The following is a 20,753-nucleotide window of genomic DNA, read 5'->3' as shown; positions in this document are numbered from 1 at the left end:
GCTTTATTGCAGTGGTATCTCATTGTGCTAATTTACAAGTCCCTAATAATGAAGGAAAGTTATGACCAACCTAGATAGCATATCAAAAAGCAGAGACATTACTTTGTCAACAAAGGTCCGTCCAGTCAAGGCTATGGTTTTTCTACTGGTCATGTATGGATGTGAGAGTTGGACTTGAAAGAAAGCTGAGGACCAAAGAATTGATGCTTTTAAACTATGGTGTTGGAGAAGACTCTTGAGACTCCCTTGGACTGCAAGGAGATCCAACCAGTCCATCCTAAAGGAGATCAGTCCTGGGTGTTCATTGGAAGGACTGAGGCTGAAGCTGAAACTCCAGTTCTTTGGCCACCTCATGCAACGAGTTGACTCATTGGAAAAGACCCTGATGCTAGGAGGGATTGGGGGCAGGAGGAGAAGGGGACGACAGAGGATGAGATGGCTGGATGGCATCACCAACTCGATGGACATGAGTTTGAGTGAACTCCAGGAGTTGGTGATGGACAGGGAGGCCTGGCGTGCTGCATTTCATTGGGTCGCAATGAGTCGGACACGACTGAGCAACTGAACTGAACTGAATAATTAATGATATTGTGCATCTTTTCATGTGCTTATTAGCCATTTGTATTTGATTAAGTGTCTGTTCAGGTTCTTAGTGGTTTTTTTTTCAGCCTCACCCCACTGAAATTATTTCTGCTGAGATCAACCAATGATCTGAAAACTGAATTCATTAGGCTCTTTTCAGTCTTCCTCTTACTTGGTGACTCCACTGTGTCTGACACCCTGCTTCTTCCTCTGGACAGTCTCATTCCTCCCTTGAATCTGTTACACTACCCTCTCTTGGATTTCGTCTTATTTTTCTGAGGATTCTTTCTCAGGCTTTTCTTCTTCCACTCATCTATACTTGAAACACAGTCAGGTTCCATCCTAAAGGATTTATTTTTGTTTGTCTTGCTACTGTTCAAGCCCATCACTTTGTTACCTCCACACCACCCTAAGTGGTCTCACTTAGAAGCTTATAGCTCCTACCCATATGATGCTGATCCCAAACCTTTCTCTCTAGCCTATATTTTGCATCTACATTTCACTCTGCTTGTATTTTAATTGAATTGTTCATCTTACTATTGACTTGTTCTTTATATATTCTGGGTTGTTGTTGTTCAGTTGCTCAGTTTTGTCTGACTCTTTGGACCATGGACTGCAACATGCCAGGCTTCCCTGTCCTTCACTATCTTCCAGTGCCTGCTCAAACTCATCACCATTGAGTTGGTGTTGCCATCCAACCATCTCATCCTCTGTCATCCCCTTCTGTCCCTGCCTTCAGTCTTTCCCAGCATCAGGGTCTTTTCAAATAAGTCAGTTCTTCACTTCACATGGCCAAAGTATTGGAGCTTCTGCTTCAACATCAGTCTTTCCAATGAATATTCAGGTTGATTTCCTTTAGGATTGACTGGTTTGATCTCCTTGCAGTCCAAGGGACTCTCAAGAGTCATCTCCAACACCACAGTTCAAAAGCATCAGATTTTCGGGACTCAGCCTTCCTTATGGTCCAACTCACACATCCATACATGACTACTGGAGGCTTTGACTATATGGGCAGCAAAGTAATGTGCCTGCATTTTAATATACTGTCTAGGTTGGTCATAGCTTTTCTTCCAAGGAGCAAGCATCTTTCAATTTCATGGCTGCAGTCACCACTTGCAGTGATTTTGGAGCCCAAGAAAAAAAAGTCTCTCACTGTTTCCATTGTTTCCCCATCTATTTGCCATGAAGTGATGGGACCAGATGCCATGATCTTAGTTTTCTGAATGCTGAGTTTTAAGCCAGCTTTTTCACTCTCCTCTTTTACCTTCATCAAGAGGCTCTTTAGTTCCTCTGATTTCTTCCATAAGGATGGTGTCATCTGCATATCTGAGGTTTTTGATATTTCTCCCAGCAAACTTGATTCCAGTTTGTGATTCATCCAGCCCAGCATTTCACATGATGTATTCTGCATATACCCATATTCTAGATATGAATCCTCTATCATATAAGTGATATCGTATAAGAAGAAAAATACCTTCTCCCAGTCTATAACTTATTTTCCAAATTTTTTTCTCAAACATGTCTTTTGAAGAGCAAAAGTTTTTATGATGAAATCCTGTTAATCAATTTTTTTTTCATTTTTGGTCATTTATCTGAGTATGTCTTTATTTACCTTCACATTTATAGTATAGTTCTGCTGGATATGCAATATTTGGTTGACAGTTTTGCCTCTCAGCATTTTATGTGTTTCCAGTGCATTCTGTCTGTTGCAGAGAAGAACCAATTCTGACTCCATGTTAGAACTGTTTCTATACTTCCTTTTTGTTGTTTTTCTTATTGCAATCATACATAATGGCCTACCGCAGAGGACCCTGACCCTCTGCCTGACTGTTAAAGTGCCTTTGTTTAGCTCACAGGGAGATAATCCAACTTGTGAAAAGAAGAGTTGAACACATCCCTTCCCTGAGGCAGACCATTCTCAGAGATGCTTTTTAAGACTGAAGCCTGAAGCCTCTTTGATTTTACTTCCCCACTGCCTCTCCTCTCTATTCTGCTTTTTGAATTTAGTTCCTCATTGCTTCTCTCTCTGACTCTGTAAAAAGAATCTGGCATCTAAATCTCAACAATATGGTTACTTTGAGACATTAGTTTACCATCTTCTTCATCAGTCAGCTTTCCAAATGAAGTCATATTCCTGGCCTCAACACTTTGTCTCCCAGATTCATTGGCCTGTCATATGGCGAGCAGAATGAGCTTGGACTTGGTACCATGTCCTCGACTGCTACTGATTAGAGTCACCTTTAATGGTAATTTTTTCTTCTCTATATAATGGATAGTTTTTTTCTTGAGACTTTAAATTTTTTCTCTGTGTCTGGCTTTCAGTATTTGACTGTGATGTGTCTAACTTTTTATCTCTCTGCAATTATATTTCTTGGGTGTTCATGAGCTTTTTCATATTTACTTGAATGAATTTCATCATTTGGGAACCCTTTTCAACTATTGTTTATTTTTCTGTGCCTTTCCTCTTTTCTCTCCTCTGACGTTTCCTTTATAGTCTATTGATATAATTGAGGTTGTCTTACAGGTCTCTGAGACTTCACTAACCTTTCTTCCATCTTTTTTTCCTCTCTTCTTCATATCTGCAAGATATTTTAAAGGTGTACAACTGAGTGAATTATTATATTAGCCCATGAATATCTTTCTGTTTCATTTATATATGAATGACAGGTTGGCTTAGTATAAAAATATGTGATCACAGTGTTGACTAAAAAGATGCACCACTTGAGAGTTGAGAGTTGAGTTTTATTTGGGGGAAAATGAGGACTGCAGCCAGGGAGGCACCACCTCAGATAGCTCTGAGACACTGCTCCAAAGAGGTAGTAGGGGAAGGTCAATATATAAGATTTTGGTGAAGGGGGCAGTTCAATACCATTAAGCATTCATTTACAAAATGTTTTCTGCTAGTCACTAGGATCTGATGTCATCATGAAGAGATTTATTGCTTTCCTAGATATAAGGAGATGCAAAGACTGAGGTTATAAAATCTGTTCCTAAAACATCTATCTAAAGACCTGTCCCACCAGACTGCCTGGAGCAGAGAGTGCCTTACTCTACCCTGAACTCCCTCAGGGAGTGCTGAAGGTCAACAGCTGCAAGAGTGCTGGGTTCAGTCTCTGCAGAGGCAGATGGCGAATGCCCTTGTTCAATCATCCGCGACAATATTGGCAAGTGCCAACTTGTAGTTGACAATTGTCATTTCCTCTTAAATTTTGTAATGTGTTGTTGTCTAGCTCTTCATGTTGTATAGAAGAAATATGAATTTTGTTGCTTTATGTAATTTTTTATTCTTGAGTTATTTTAGGGATTTTTCTTTATTGTTTTACTTTCAAATAGAATACATGTAGGTATAAGCATTTTAAAGTGAATTTGGTCTAAAATTGAGATAAATTTAATCAGAAAGACATGAAATCTAAATTTAAAAAGCAAAGTTTTATTGATGGTCATAAGACTAGATTTGAATAAAATAAAAGCAAACCGTATTTTTGAAGAGGAAACCTAAATGGTATTTCTTTCTAAATTCTATGTATTTCATCTTTTATCATATTAGGTGATACATAATATATGTTTGTCCCACCATTAGTAATACAATTATAATCTGAATCCCAAGGGGATTTTAGGCGATGAAATTTGGCTTGTTTATTCTAAAGCTTATTTACAATAAAGATATGAGAGTATCTGAGAAATTATAATGGTAAATTTTTAAAACACCAAGAAAGGTGAAGAAAACCAGTGGCTTAGAGGAATGAGTCTAGAAAACAGGTAAATATATACAGAAATTTAATGTATCAAAAAGATTGTGACACTTTAGATCAATGAGGAAAGACAGATTCAATAAGCTGAAGCTCCAGTATTTTGGTCATCTGATGTTAACAGATGACTCATTGGAAAAGTCCCTGATGCTCTTAAAGATTGAGGGCAGAAGGAGAAGAGGGCATCACAGGATGAAATGGCTGGATGGCATCACAGATGCAATGAACATGAACTTGGGCAAACTCCAGGAAATGGTGAGGGACAGGGAGGCCTGGTGTGCTCCAGTCCATGGGGTCACAAAGAGTTGGACATGACTGGGCGACTGAAGAACAACAATTTAATACTGGACTATGCAACTTTAAGAACAGAAATTTAGATTTAATTTTATGCTTCATGTAATGTACAAAAATAAATTCTGGATGAAAGTCTAAATATAACTCCTTTTCTAACTATAGAAATGTTACAAAAATGTGGAAGAATATTTTCACAATTTGAGGTATATCTAGATAACTCATCAAAGTTACTGCTAATAAAGGAAATAATCGATAGATTTCACTACATCAGAATACTTGTTTTACAAAATAATACATAAAGTAAAAACATGAACAACAGATTGAAGAAAATGGATGTGAAATAAAGAAGGCAAAAAGCTGATAAACTTCTGTGAAAATGGACACTGCTGGTAGGAATGTAAATTGGCATAAAATTTAAGAGGCACATTCTTAGCAATCCTAAATCCAGGACCCTATCTTGTAGAAATAAGTCCATGAGTATTTTACTATATGTTTTCTTTTTAGCACAGTTTAAAATAGAAAATTACTAGTATATGCACATTAATAGAATGATTAGATAAATTTAGTACATCTGTTCAGTTGAAATACATACAGCTATTAAAGGAACACACTAGAACTATATGAACTGATACAGAAAGGTGCCTGTGATATATATTTAAATGAAAAATGCAATTTGAAGAGCATCTGTATAGCATGATCTTATTTTTGCAAAGAGAAAAGTACATGTGTGAAAGTATATGTGTACATATATGCACATATATATAAATCATAGAAAAATATCGTGAAAGAAAACATATTTTATGGTTAATGATAATTGAAGCTAGTATATAAGCTTTAAGGGATGGAGGTAGACATTTATACTTCAAAATCACTTTTGAAGAGTAATTAAGGAGAAGTATATTCTAGAATATAATTACAGTGTAAAAGTAAAGCCCTGATGCTTTAGCTATTTTAGTTTGGCTAGATTAGAAATAAGTCAGTTGGTTCAAAGACCCAACTTTCTTCCTTTTCTTTTCTTCCTTCCACTATAAGTATTAACTTTCCTTGTCTACTTCTTGATTCCAAGATTCTCAGAGTCCATTTCCATTGAACTTGCTCCATTTCTCTGTGCTGCTGCCCCTAGCTTGAGCAATCTATAACCCATAGCAATATGATGATCTTGATAATCTCGCGAAACCTCTACTTAGAAAGGCCAAAGGAGAATCACGGCCCAGAATACCTGCTGCTTCTGAGAAGAAATGGGAAATATATATATTTACTGTCTTTCATTTTGTAGATTTTGCATGCACTATCTTATTTGATTATCCCAGTAGTCCTGTGAGTTGGGAAAAGCAAATGTTCCTATTCTAATAGAGGCTTGACATGGTTGGTATGTTACTTACTTGAGCAAGCAGGTAAGGGAGTGAAACATAGATCTAGATATTTACTCTATTTTGTTGTTGTTGTTGTTGTTCAGTCTCTCAGTCGTGTCCAACTCTCTGCGACCCCATGGACTACAGCACGCCAGGCTTCTCTGTCATTCACCATCTCCCAGAGTTAGCTCAAACTCATGTCCATTGAATTGGTGATGCCATCCAACTATCTCATCCTCTGTCATCACCTTCTCCAATGCCCTCAATCTTTCCCAGCATCAAGGTCTTTTCCAATGAGTTGACTCTTCGCATCTTGTGGCCAAAGTATTGGAGCTTCAGCTTCAGCATCAGTCCTTCCAATGAATATTCTGGGTTGATTTCCTTGCTGGAAATGGGACTGATGGGTTTGATCTCCTTGCTGTCCAAAGACTCTCTTCTCCAGCACCACAATTCAAAAGCATCAGCACTTTAGTGCTCAGTCTTCTTCATGGTCCAACTCTCACATCCATAAATGACTATTGGAAAAACCACAGCTTTGACTAGAGGGACCTTTGTCTGTACAGTGATGCCTCTGCTTTTTAATATGCTGTCTAGGTTTGCCATAGCTTTTCTTCCAAGGAGCAAGCATCTTTTAATTTCATGGCTGCAGTCACGATCTGCAGTGATTTTGGAACCCAAGAAAATAAAGTCTGTCACTGTTTCTATTGCTTCCCCATCTATTTGCCATGAGGTGATGGGACCAGATGCCATGATCTTCATTTTTTGAATGCTGAGTTTTAAGCCAACTTTTTCACTCTCTTCTTTCACTTTCAAGAGGCTCTTTAGTTCCTCTTTGCTTTCTGCCATAAGGATGGTATCATCTGCATATCTGAGGTTATTGATATTTCTCCCAGAAATCTTGATTTCAGCTTAAGCTTCATCCAGCTTGGCATTTTGCATGATGTACTCTGCATACAAGTTAAATAAGCAGGGTGACAATATATAGCCTTGACGTACTCCTTTCCCAACTTGGAACCAGTGTGTTGTTCCATGTCCATTTCTAACTGTTGCTTCTTGACCTGCATGCAGGCTTCTCAGGAGGCAGGTCAAGTGGTCTGGTATTCCCATGTCTTTAAGAATTTTCTACAGTTTGTTGTGAGCCACACAGTCAAAGGCTTTAGCATACTCAACGAAGCAGATGTTTTTCTGGCATTCTCTTGCTCTTTCTACATCAGTTGTGTTCTGTGTAATTGCTCCACATCAATGTGTTCATCCAATATAAGATCTTTAAAAACTTTTAAAAAGCAGAGACAATGTATGTTAAAATAGGTAAAAATGAATTTGAATTAAATGGGAAAGCGAGTATGTGGGTATCCTGAGTTACTTCAATGGAATCCTTAGGGTTCCATGGCATTCACTTTGAAGATTGATTTCTAAAGACTAAATCGTGGTGTATTTCCTGCTTTTGTAGACCCAAAGTTTCTTATATGCTGAATTTTTTCTTTCCATGTTATTTTTTAAGTAGTGGATGAATATAAGGGGGATCTCACGCTCTCAAGAAGTAATAGAACAGGTTAGAAGATATTTTCTAAAGATTGCCCTATGTGTGAGCATGTGTCTGCTAAATCTAGATCCAACAGCTGTTTCTCCCTTTCTTATGATGTGCTCCAAACTTTCAGCAGTAACTATGAAAAACACCTTTAAAATGTCTTATTTATGATGTGGCAAGTGGAGATTAAGATTATCATGCTTATACTTCAGGCAGATATATGTGGTGTGATTGATGCAGACATTCAAACTTAGGCGAAAAGCCTAGGTTTATGCGTGCATATTTTGTGAATGTTGTGATTGCTCTCATACTTAATAAGGAATTAGAAATCCCAGAAACAAAAGTCACTAATACCTTGCCATATTTGAACTTGTGGCATTCTCTACATAAGTTTAAAAAATACTGAGCCTATTCCTATTTCATTGCCGGTATGTTACATTTACCTTAGAGATGGACCTACTGACTTAACTACAAATTGTTTAACTTTGTATTTGAGGACTTCTACAGCCTTCCCTGTTTTGCCTTTCAAAAGTACCCTATAAATAATCCAAGTACTATCAAAACTGGTTGTTTTCTGGCCCATACAACTGATCTATATCTTTTTCTTTCTATGCTTATGTCTACTTAGGATTCCCTCCCATCTTTTCTCCATCTTAGCCTACAAAAACTCAAGCATTTTTCAAGTCCTGGCTGAAATTCTATCTCCTTACATTGTGTCCTCTTATTCTTGGAAGGAATTTGTCACAGAGAAGTTATAATATTGTTTTATGTATTATGGAAATCTGATTGCTTTATAAACTCCTTAAAGTAGGGACTTTCTGAATTACTTCCTCATATCTTTAGGGCAAGTATAAAATTTAAGTTCTCAAGAGATACTGCATAAGATTATATGAATTAACTTGGAGTAGGAAAACTAGGACAACTGACATGAATCCACTCATGCAGATGGCTCTTTACATTTGAAAACCAACTTTTGGCAACTTGGTTTTTAGTGTCTGTATGTTTGCCTTTTATTTTGCATAAATGTATTTTTACTCGAGACATACTACTTTCATGTAATTGACATGCAGAGTTCAAAGAACTAGACTATTTAAGAATATATAAGGTATTAGTTTCTTTGGTAATTTTGATTTAGAACAAAGAAGGGACTTATTTGACTATACTATGTCTGAGCTCATCTTATAATTGAAGACTAACTAAGAATTGGAAGGCTAAGAGGTAAAAGATGAAGATTCTTCCAAGCGTTCTTCTCCTATTATGGGAAGATCCCTTCTTGTTAAATACATTCTTATTTTTTTTTTCATCTTCCCTAATTAACCAAAAACTAGCTTTCAAATGAAACAAGATAGATATTCTATGCATAACTCTCATTACCCCATTTCTGTATATTCAAGGGGAAAAATTGGAAGGTTAGCCTCAACTATATTAATTCTACAAATATTCATTCAACATAAATGTTTATCAAGCACCCAGAACAGTGTTTAGCCCATACACCAATGACTAAGACAAAGTCCTTGCCCTCATAGAGCAATCATGTTGTGGGGACATTCTCCAGATTATTAATTCAACACTTTCTCATTGAAAGTCCATGCTCTCTTATCTTCCTATTCATTCCAAATCTTTGGTGACTTCAGCTACCACATTGGATTTAATGTACCTTCCTTTGTGACTTGACCTTATTTTTGCCATTATATTTCATTTCAGAACCCATGTTATCTGGATGCCCAACACTCTGGCCTCAATTCAATTTCAGTCTTAATCTTCACTCTTAATCATTATTCTTCATGGTCAGAACCTGGAATTTGCTGTCAAAAGAGAGTGGGGACTTCTACTATTCACCAGGAGGGAGTAATAGGGACTAGACTTACCTCTGCATCTGAAATATCTGCAATACCAGGCAGAATATATGAAATAAAAGTTTTGAAGACATAGCACATCAGGTAGCTCAGGACAGTGATCTCTGAGAAAAGGAAAAAATAACTGCACCAGTTTACTGCTTGTAGAAAGTTTCCAGTTTTCAGTAGAAGGAGCAGGAATCTTTCCTCCTTGGTTTCCCTGAAATGAGATTAAACTGGTATTCCAGAAAGGGCAAGGTGGCTAGAATTTACATATGTACACAGAGAGAGTTTCAGGAGATATTCAGTGGGACCGCACTGAATTTTCTGCTGATTACTGATCTGCACATACATGTGTTATAATTGTCAGAAGCAAGGAATGTACACACAAAAGAAGCAGAAGGAATAATATATGGGGTTTACACAGGTCTGGGAGTAGTTAATATTTTTACCAGCCATAGTCAAAAGCCTCATAATTAATGGGACATTGGATAAATTACTCATAAGGGATTCCCTCATTGGTGGAGTAAAATCGGTATTGGATCAAAGGTTACTCTGGTCCTGCTCAACAAAACTGAAAAGCAGACATCAAAAGAATCAATCTGGTTCAAAAAGGAAGAGCTCAGGAGAGTAACTGAATTATTTATGTGTTCAAAGGCTTATCACTGAGCTGGGTATTCATAAATCTGATCCTAATCACCATATTAAATCTATCTGAACTGAACAAAGAACTGGACCACTGTACTTGTCTCAGGGGCTAGGGAGGCATACATGCAGAATATTTTTCAATAGCACTGTAAAGGCTTTGAAAACAGTACTCTCATTGAAACCATAACCCATGGAGGACTGGTTTGGACTTCTGGCCTGAACTCATCTCTGTTGAATTGACTACTAAAACAAAAATATCAATAATCTCCAGAGTACTGAACAAGACCCAGAGGCTTATATCATACTATTCAAAATGTCCAGGATCCAAAATTATGTGGCATAAAAATAACTAGGAAAATCTCAACTTGCATCAATAGATGCAAATGATAATATGACACATATGTTGGAATTATCTGACAAAGACTCCAAGGTAGCTATTATAATAATTCTCCAACAAGTAAAGGTGGACACTCTTAAAATAAATATAGACTGTCACAGTATATAAATAAAAAATATAAAACAGAAGCAAATGGAAATTTTAGAACTAAAAATATAGTAAACGAAATAAAAAACTCACTGCAGAGGCTTAACAGCACAATGGATATGACAGATGAAGTAACTATGAAAATAGACCAAGAGAAACTATCCAATCTGAACAAAAGATCAAAAAGATTGAATAACATTTTAACAGATTCTCAAGGATCTGAGGGTCAATACCAAAATGTTTGACATCTGTGTCATCAGAGTCTCAGAGGGAGAGCAGGAGAAGTGCAGTGCAGAAAGAATATGTAAAGAAATAATGCCCGAAACTTACCACACTTGATGAAAGATATAATCCTGAAGATTCAAGAAGTTCAGAGAATTCCAAACAGTATAAACATAAAGAAATCTACATTGCACACATCATAATCAATCTGCTGGAAACTTAAAGAAAGAAAAAAATCTTCAAAGCAGCCAGGGAAAAATGATGTATTATTTATAGGAGAATTACAATTCGAATAGAACTGCCAGAACTTACACAGGACTGGGGAAACAGACTCTTGGAGGGCACAAACAGAACCTTGTGCACACCAGGACCCAGGAGAAAGGAGCGGTGACCCCACAAGAGACTGGCCCAGACTTGTCCATGAGTATCCAGGAGTCTCTGGGGGAGGCATGGGTCGACGGTGGCCTGCTGCAGGGTCGGGGGCACTGAGGGCCTGCCTGGGACCTTTTGAAGGAGGTTGCAGTTATCTTCATTACCTCCACCATAGTTTGGCCTCAGGTCAAACAACAGGGAGGGAACACAGCCCCGCCCATCAACAGAAAATGGATTAAAGATTTACTGAGTATGGCCCACCCATCAGAACAAGACCCAGTTTCCCCTCAGTCAGTCTCTCCCATCAGGAAGCTTCCATAAGCCTCTTACCCTTCTCCATCAGAGGGCAGACAAAATGAAAACCAAAAGCACAGAAAACTAACCAAACTGATTACATGGGCCACAGCTTTGTCTAACTATATGAAACTATGAGCCAGGCTGTGTAGGGCCACCTAAGATGGATGGGTCATGGTGGAGAGTTCTGACAAAACATGGTCCACTGGAGAAGGGAATGGCAAACCACTTCAGTATTCTTGCCTTGAGAACCCCACGAAAAGCATGAGAACCCCATAAAATAGCATGAAAAGGCAAAAAGATAGTATACTGAAAGATGAACTCCCCAGGTTGGTAGGTGCCCAATATGCTACGGGAGGGCAGCAGAGAAATAACTCCAGAAAGAATGAAGAGACTGAGCCAAAGAAAAAACAACACCCAGTTGTGGATGTGACTGGCGATGGAAGTAAAGTTCAATGAAGAGCAATATTGCATAGGCACCTGTAATGTTAGTTTCATGAATCAAGACAGATTGGAAGTGGTCAAACAGGAGATGGCAAGAGTGAATATTGACAATTTAGGAATCAGTGAACTAAAATGAACAGGAATGGGTAAATTTAACTCAGATGACCATTATATCTACAACTGTGGGCAAGAATCCCTCAGAAGAAATGGAGTAGCCATCATAGTAAACAAAAGAGTCTGAAATGCAGTACTTGGATGCAATCTGAAAAATGACAGAATGATCGCTGTTTGTTCCCAAGGCAAACCATTCAATATCACAGTAATCCAAGCCTATGCCCCAAAGACTAATGCTGAAGAAGCTGAAGTTGAACAGTTCAATGAAGATCTAGAAGATCTTCTAGAACTAACACCCAAAAAAGATATCCTTTTAATTATAGGGGACTAGAATGCAAAAATGGAAGTCAAAAGATACCTGGAGTAACAGGCAAATTTGACCTTCGAGTACAAAACAAAGCAGGTCAAAGGCTAACACAGGTTTGCCAAGAGAATGTACTGGTCATAGAAACAAAAACAAGACTGGTACTTTACTGTGGCTCAGATCATGAACTTCTGATTGCCAAATTCAGACTTAAATTGAAGAAAGTAGGAAAAACAATTAGACCATACAGGTATGACTTAAATCAAATCCCTTATGATTATACAATGGAAGTGACAAATAGGTTCAATGGATTAGACGTGATAGACAGAATGCCCGAAGAACCATGGATGGAGGTTCGTGACATTGTACAGGAGGCAGTGATCAAAACCATCCCCAAGAAAAATAAATGCAAAAGGTGAAATGGTTGTCTGAGGAGCCCTTACAAATAGCTATGAAAAGAACAGAAGCTCAAGGCAAAGGAGAAAAGGAAAGATATACCCATTTGAATGCAGAGTTCCAAAGAATAGCAAGGAGAGATAAAAAGCCTTCCTCAGTGATCAGTGCAAATAAACAGAGGGAAATAATAGAATGGGAAAGACTAGAGATCTCTTCAAGAAAATCAGAGATACCACGGGAACATTTTATGCAAAGATTGGCACAATAAAGGACAGAAATGGTGTGGACCTAACAGAAGCAGAAGATGTTAAGAAGAGGTGGCAAGAATATACAGAAGAACTACACAAAAAAGATTCTCATGACCCAGTGAGCCATGATGGTGTGATCACTCACCTAGAGCCAGACATCCTGGAAGGAGAAGTCAAGTAGGCCTTTGGAAGCATCACTACAAACAAAGCTAATGGAGGTGATGGAATTCCAGTTGAGCTATTTCAAATCCTAAAAGATGATGCTGTGGAAGTGCTGCACTCAATATGCCAGCAAATTTGGAAAACTCAGCAGTGGCCACAGGACTGGAAAAGGTCAGTTTCCATTCCAATCCCAAAGAAAGGCAATGCCAAAGAATGTTCAAAGTACTGCACAATTGCACTCATCTCACATGCTAATAAACTAATGCTCAAAATTCTCCAAGCCAGGCTTCAACAGTACATGTACCGAGAGCTTCCAGATGTTCAAGTGGATTTAGAAAAGGAAGAGGAACCAGAGATCAAATTTTCAACATCTGTTGGATCATCAAAGAAGCAATAAGAGTTCCAGAAAAACATCTGCTTCTGCCTTATTGACTATGCCAAAGCCTTTGACTGTGTGGATTACAACAAACTGGAAACTTCTTAAAGAGATCCGAATACCAGTCCACCTCACATACCTCCTGAGAAATCTGTATTCAGATCAAAAAGCAACAGTTAGAACCGGACATGGAACAATGGACTGATTCCAGATTGGGAAAGGAGTAGGTCAACGCTGTATATTGACACCCTGCTTATTTGACTTATATGCAGAGTACATCATGATACATGCTGGGCTGGATGAAGCACAAGCTGGAATCAAGATTGCAGGGAAAAATATCAATAACCTCAGATATGCAGATGACACCACCCTTATGGAAGAAAGTGAAGATGAACTAAAGAGCCTCTTGATGAAAATGAAATAGGAAAGTGAAGAGGCTGGCTTAAAACTCAACATTCAAAAAACAAAGATCATGGCATCTGGTCCCATCAGTTCATGGCAAGTAGATGGGGAAACAATGGAAACAGCGACAGGCTTTATTTTCCTGGACTCCAAAATCATTGCAGACAGTGACTACAGCCATGAAAGTAAAAGATGCTTGCTCCTTGGAAGAAAAACTATGATACACCTAGACAGCATATTAAAAAGCAGAGACATTACTTTGCCAACAAAGGTCCGTCTAGTCAAAGCTATGAAAGTGAAAGTGAAAGTCACTCAGTCAAGTCCAACTCTTTGGGACCCGATGGACCATAGTCCATGGAATTCTCCAGGCCAGAATACTGGCGTGGGTAGCCATTCCCTTCTCCAGGAGATCTTCCCAACCCAGAGGTCAAACCCAGGTCTCCCACATTGCAGGCAGATTCTTTACCAGATGAGCCACAAGAGAAGCCCAAGGGAAGTCAAAGCTATAGTTTTTCCAGTAGTCAAATATGGATGTGAGAGTTGGACCATAAACAAAGCTGAACGCCAAAGAATTGATGCTTTTGAACTCTGATGTTGGAGAAGACTCTTGAGAGTCCCTTGGACTGCAAGGAGATCAAACCAGTCAATCCTAATGGAAATCAGTCCTGAATATTCATTGGAAGGACTGATGCTGAAGCTGAAGCTCCAATTCTTTGGCCACCTGATGCAAAGAACTGACTCACTGGAAAAAGACCCTGATGCTGGGAAAGATCGAAGGCAGGAGGAGAAAGGGATGACAGAGGATGAGATGGTTGGATGGCATCACTGACTCAATGGACATGAGTTTGAACAAGCTCCAGGAGTTGGTGATGGACAGGGAAACCTGGCATGCTGCAGTCCATGGGGTTGCAAAGAGCTGGACACGACTAAGTAACTGAACTGAATTGAACTGAGGGAGCAGGTTTCACATTGCTACTGATTTTTTGGATAACAGATTTCTTTGGATTCGACTTGAGTGTATTCCAAATAACATTATAATCTAAGTATAAAATCTAAGTGTAAACTGACTGCTGAACTGTGATACTCCAAAAAGTCTGTTGGGAAGCAACAGCTGAAAAACTGAAAAGGCTGAGATTTCAGTTGCTGTGTAATGCAAGGAGAGAGTATTTTGAATTTGTATTTTTCGAAGTCAGAAAGGTTTGATAATCATCTGGATTCTGCAGTAAAACTTCAAAAGGAGTAATGCCATGGGAGCAAAGACTACATCTCACCCTAAATTAAAAGAAAAAGTAAAACAGAACTGCTCTATCAAAGTGTAAAACAACGTCTACACTGCCTCAAGGTAATGAGTCAGGAACAGTTGTCTCCTTGCATTAAGATAAAAAAAAAAAAAAAAAACCTATTCAGAGAAACAGAACAAAATCCAGATTCTCTATAATGTATCAAATATAATTTCCAGGGACTTCCATGGTGGTCCAGTGGCTAAGTCTCCATGCTCCCAATTCATGGGACCTGGGTTCAATCCCCAGTCAGGGAACTAGACAGGGAACTAGATCCCACATGCCACAACTAAGAGCTCGCATGCGGAAACTAAAAATATCCCACAGGCTGAAACTAAAGATTACATGTGCCACAGCCAAGACCTAGCAAAGACAAATACAAATATTTGTAATATATATATATATAAAATGTCCAGATAAAATTTTAAAATTAGTAAACATAGGGAGCTAACACACACACACATACACACACACACACACACACACACACACACACACACAAACATAGGAAGAGAAAAAAATGTGACCCATAGTTAAAAGAAAATACAGTTTAAAAAAAAAAAAAAAAACCAAAATGGTGCAGAATCAGCAATAAAGTACTTTAAAGGTGCTATTATAAATGTGACCAAGGACTAGAAAAAAAGATAATCATATTGAATGAAAAAATGGAACATCTAAGCAGAAAAACATAAACTTAAAAAAGAACCAAATGAACACTTTAGAAATGAAAAATACAATATCTAAAATTAAAAAACTGAAGAGATGGGCTTATCAAAAGATTGGCGGCATCCCTCAAAAGATCACAAACTTGAAAAACAGGTCAATAAAATGTATTAATTCTGAAGACCCAGAGAATAAAAGATCAGACAAAATGAATACAGTTTAAGGAATTTATTAATATATAGAACAACATCAAATAGTTGAACATCTGTGTAATAAGACTCTCAGAAAGAGAAGAGCACAAAATTGTGGGGAAATTTTTTTGAAAATGTAGTGGATGAAAATTTTACAAATTTGATGCAAAGCACTGACTTTAAGAGACAAAAAGCTCATCAAACCCAAGACAGGAGAAACTTAAAGAGAGGCACATTAGGCACATCTTAGTAGAAGAGAAGAAAAACAAAGATAATTTAAAAATCTTGAGAGCAGCCACAGAAAAATTAAATATTACATATAAAGAAAGAATAATATAAATGCAAGCTGACTTTCCAACATTAAGAATGATGGCCAGAAGAAAGTAGAACAATCATTTTTTTTAATTCAAAAAACAAACAAAAATTTTAAATTATCAACCTAGAATTCTATGGCTAGGTAAAGTATTCTCTTAGAAAAGGCAGAGGAACCAGAGATCAAATTGCCAACATTCAATGCATCATCGAAAAAGCAAGAGTGTTCCATAAAAATGTATATTTCTGCCTTATTGACTATGCCAAAACCTTTGACTGTGTGGATCACAATAAACTGTGGAAAATTCCGAAAGAGATGGGCATACCAGACCATCTGACCTGCCTCTTGAGAAACCTATATGCAGGTCGGGAAGCAACAGTTAGAACTGGACATGGAACAACAGACTGGTTCCAAATAGGAAAAGGAGTACATCAAGGTTGTATATTGTCACCCTGCTTATTTAACTTATATGTGGAGTACATCATGAGAAATGCTGGGCTAGATTAACCACAAGGTGGAATCAAGATTGCCGGGAGAAATATCAATAATCTCAGATATGCAGATGACACCACCCTTATGGCAGAAAGTGAAGAGGAACTAAAAAGCCTCTTGATGAAAGTGAAAGAAGAGAGTGAAAAAATTGGCTTAAAGCTCAACATTCAGAAAACTAAGATCATGGCATCTAGTCCCATCACTTCATGGGAAATAGATGGGGAAACAGTGGAAACAGTGTCAGACTTTATTTTTTGGGGCTCCAAAATCACTGCAGATGGTGATTGCAGCCATGAAATTAAAAGATGCTTACTCCTTGGAAGGAACGTTATGACCAACCTAGATAGCATATTAAAAGCAGAGACATTACTTTGCCAACAAAAGTCTGTCTAATCAAGGCTATGGTTTTTCCAGTGGTCATGTATGCATGTCAGAGTTGGACTGTGAAGAAAGCTGAGCACCGAAGAATTGATGCTTTTGAACTGTGGTGTTGGAGAAGACTCTTGAGAGTCCCTTGGACTGCAAGGAGATCCAACCAGTCCATCCTAAGGCAGATCAGTCCTGGGTGCTCATTGGAAGGACTGATGCTGAAGCTGAAACTCCAATACTTTGGCCACCTCATGCAACGAGTTGACTCACTGGAAGAGACCCTGATGCTGGGAAGGATCAGGGGAAAGAGGAGTAGGGGACGACAGAGGATGAGATGGCTGGATGGCATCACCGACTCGATGCACATGTGTTTGAGTAAACTCCTGGAGTTTGTGATGGACAGGGAGGCCTGGCGTGTTGCGATTCATGGGGTCTCAAAGAGTTGGACACAACCGAGCGACTGAACTGAACTGAACTGAAAGTATTCTTCAAAATGAAAGATAGCTAAAAAATTTTCATATGAACAATATTTGAGGATTTGTCTTCAAAAAGATACACTTCATGCCAATGGAAGTTCTTTGGAAAAAGAGAAACTACATCAGATGGAAATCTGTATACAAGGAGAAATAAAAGGAAAAGGTAAATATGTGGATAATTTTAAAAGGTGGTATTTTTCATCTATTAATTCCTTGAAAAAACAACTGATTGTGTATATGTAACACTACTGAACTATACACTTAAAACCAGATAAGATGATGTTTTATATGTGCTTTTTACCACAATAAAAAGAAGAAAAATAACTACCTAATGAAAAAATTATAATATTGTATTATGGGGATTGTAATATATGTAGATGTCAAAATATGTAGCAACAACATCATAAAGGACAGGGCTGCATGTGGAATTGCTGTTACAAACTTTTATACTTTTATTGGAAATTGTACTATATTAACTCTAAGATGAAGATCCATATTGTAATCTCTAGTAAAGCCATTTAAAAATAATACAAAGTTATAGCTAGAAAGTCATCAAAGTGAAAGTGAAAGTTGCTCAGTTGTGTCTGACTCTTGCAATACCATGAACTATACAGTCCATGGAATTCTCCAGGCCAGAATACTGGAGTGGGTAGCCTTTCCCTTCTCCAGGGTATCTTCCCAATCCAGAGATCGAATCCAAATCTCCTGCATTGCAGGCAGATTCTTTACCAGCTAAGCCATAAGAGAAGCTCAAGAACACTGGAGTGGGTAGCCTATCCCTTCTCCAGTGGATCTTCCCGACCCAGGAATCAAACCAGGGTCTCCTGCGTTACAGACGAATTCTTTACCAACTGAGCTATCAAAGAAACATTTAAAACTTTGATTAACCCAAAAGAAAACAGAAAAAGGGAGCAGGGATAAAAGGCAAGACAAATAGAAAACAAACAGCAAAATGGTGGATCTAGAAGTCCACTTCCAGTTATCACCTATAACATAGGTAAAATGAGAGATTCCAAATTTACCCATCTAATATTCCACAGATTAAGGCACATTCACTATAGAAAGACACAACAACAGGAGCAGGCAACCAACTACATGGGGTTTCATCTAGTATCTGCTTCTTCCCTTCACCCCTCCACAGTGTCTGAGTTCCAAGGAAAGCCCACCTGAACCCTCTGGAGCTCAAAAGGTGTCCATAAGCTTTCAGGCCTTGCCACTATAAGCTAGGAATAACTCCAGACAAACCTTATCATCAAGATAATATCCAGAACTAATCCAGAAGTAATCATTCCTCTGGTAGCCCCATCAAGGTCATTCAAGTCAGTGAGACTGACCTTTCCCAACATTAACCCAGGATTCTAATTAAGCTGACATGGAGATTAACTTACTTTGACCAGCGAGCTACAAAAAACATGTGCATGAATTTTTTCTCGCTCACCCTAATGCTAGCCTTTCTCTGCATTCTTCCCGTTTCTTTTGTTTTTCACACATGCACAGTCATGTCAGCATATGAGACAAGTGAACACTGAATCTTATGGGTAAAAAACAGATGTTTTCCAATTTTCCTTCACAAAATCATATTTTATATCAGGTTCTTCTGTGGATTTATAGCCAATGAAGAGATGTTACTACATTAGCTCATGGAGGAGGGATGACAAAAACTGGAAAGGAAGAGTCAGACAAGGCAAAGAGAAGCTATCCAGAAGGCTGCAATTGGAGAAGCATGACAAATGGGCAGCACAGTTTTAGAGGGTTCCGGCAGAAAGGCATATTGCCTGACTGGGAGAGAGTCTCCACAGCTGGAGCATCACACACACCATCTGGAATTTTTTAAATCTGCTTTCCCCAGGTGATCTGATTCTGAGTGCCAGTGGAGATGAAGAAAGGAGTAACTGTATAGCTCAGAACAGCTCTAAATTCTCCCCAAATTAGTTAATGAAATCTTGTTTGAATCAGTTTCAATTTCTCCTCCAAATTGAGCCCTTAGTTTTGCATTATTGTTTCCCTACAAAGAACTGAATGTAGGAGTTTAACCCCTAAAGGTTTTCTTTACAGTGGAACAAAATAGGATTGCCAGCATGGTGGTCAAAAATGGTGCTCCAACTGTCAGATCTGGTCCAAATATCCCAATACAGGCCAACTAAGCTTCATTTTCATTCTCACCCCTCTTGACTAGTCTTAGCACTACTTTTAGCTGTTACCAAATGAACAGCCTATATACGGAGGTCCCCAGTTTTCTTTCCCAGATGGTCCAAACACCAGATGTAAAACAGTAAAGGAAAATATAATTTAAAATATTTAAGAGCAACTGCAAACCCTCAAAATAATGCAAGACTTTGGTTTTCTTTCTTTCACATGTATCTGTTTGTGACTATAGACAGGGGGCGCATGGGGGAAGGGAAGGTGAAAAAAAGAGATTCCTGAGGAACAGAAAGGTCAATGGAAGGAATAAAAGGTAGAGGAAAAGGATGATGCCTCTATCTTCTATCTTCATTTCTGCCCCAACTAACTTTTTTTTTAGTCTCCTATTCTATCTTACTTTAAACCAGGGGTATAAAAGCAAACTTTTCCTGTAAAAAGTCAGATAGAAATTATTTAAAGCTATGTGAGCCATGCAGGTTCTGTCACAACTGTTCAACTCTGCCACTGTAGAATAAAAACAATCAAAGACAATACGTAAACAAAAGTTTCAATTTATGGATTCCAAAATTTGGATTTCATATATTTTTAACATGTCACAAAATATTATTTTGATTTTTTTTCAACCATTTAAAAATACAAAAGCCATTCTTAGTTTGGAAATCATACAAAAACAGTCAGTGGGCTAAATCCGGCCCATAGGCAATAGTTTGCCAATCCCTGTTTAATACCAATAAAGACCGTTATTCCAGGATTAGTTCCAGAAATGCACAATGTTTACATTAAGAGCCTCACAAGATTCCTTACTCAGAGTAGATTTTTTAAAAATTAAAGTGTGACATCGTACCATGAGTAGCTGTGGTGGACTTTTCATTCTCAAGTATAGATGCCAGAGGTATAATTAAATGTATATATAAAATAAATTCCTTTTCCACTTTTAAACTTTCAAGAAATATGCCTGCTCATGGCAAAGGGAGTCCATCAGTTGGAAAATATCCCTCAACAGACCCAGACAGCATAATTT

General features: G+C 38.1%; 1 protein-coding gene across 3 annotated transcripts in view; it reads right to left on the bottom strand.

Moving 5' to 3' along the window:
• The window catches only part of HPSE2 (heparanase 2 (inactive)), a 665,453-nt gene that overhangs the window by 528,332 nt on the left and 116,368 nt on the right, over window positions 1–20,753 (bottom strand). The window lies entirely within an intron of this gene.

This window comes from Cervus canadensis, chromosome 8 (assembly GCF_019320065.1).
Source record: "Cervus canadensis isolate Bull #8, Minnesota chromosome 8, ASM1932006v1, whole genome shotgun sequence".
Classification (NCBI taxonomy): Eukaryota; Metazoa; Chordata; class Mammalia; order Artiodactyla; family Cervidae; genus Cervus; species Cervus canadensis.
Note: the sequence above shows the minus strand (reverse complement) of the source record. Positions and strands in the feature narration are given on the sequence as shown.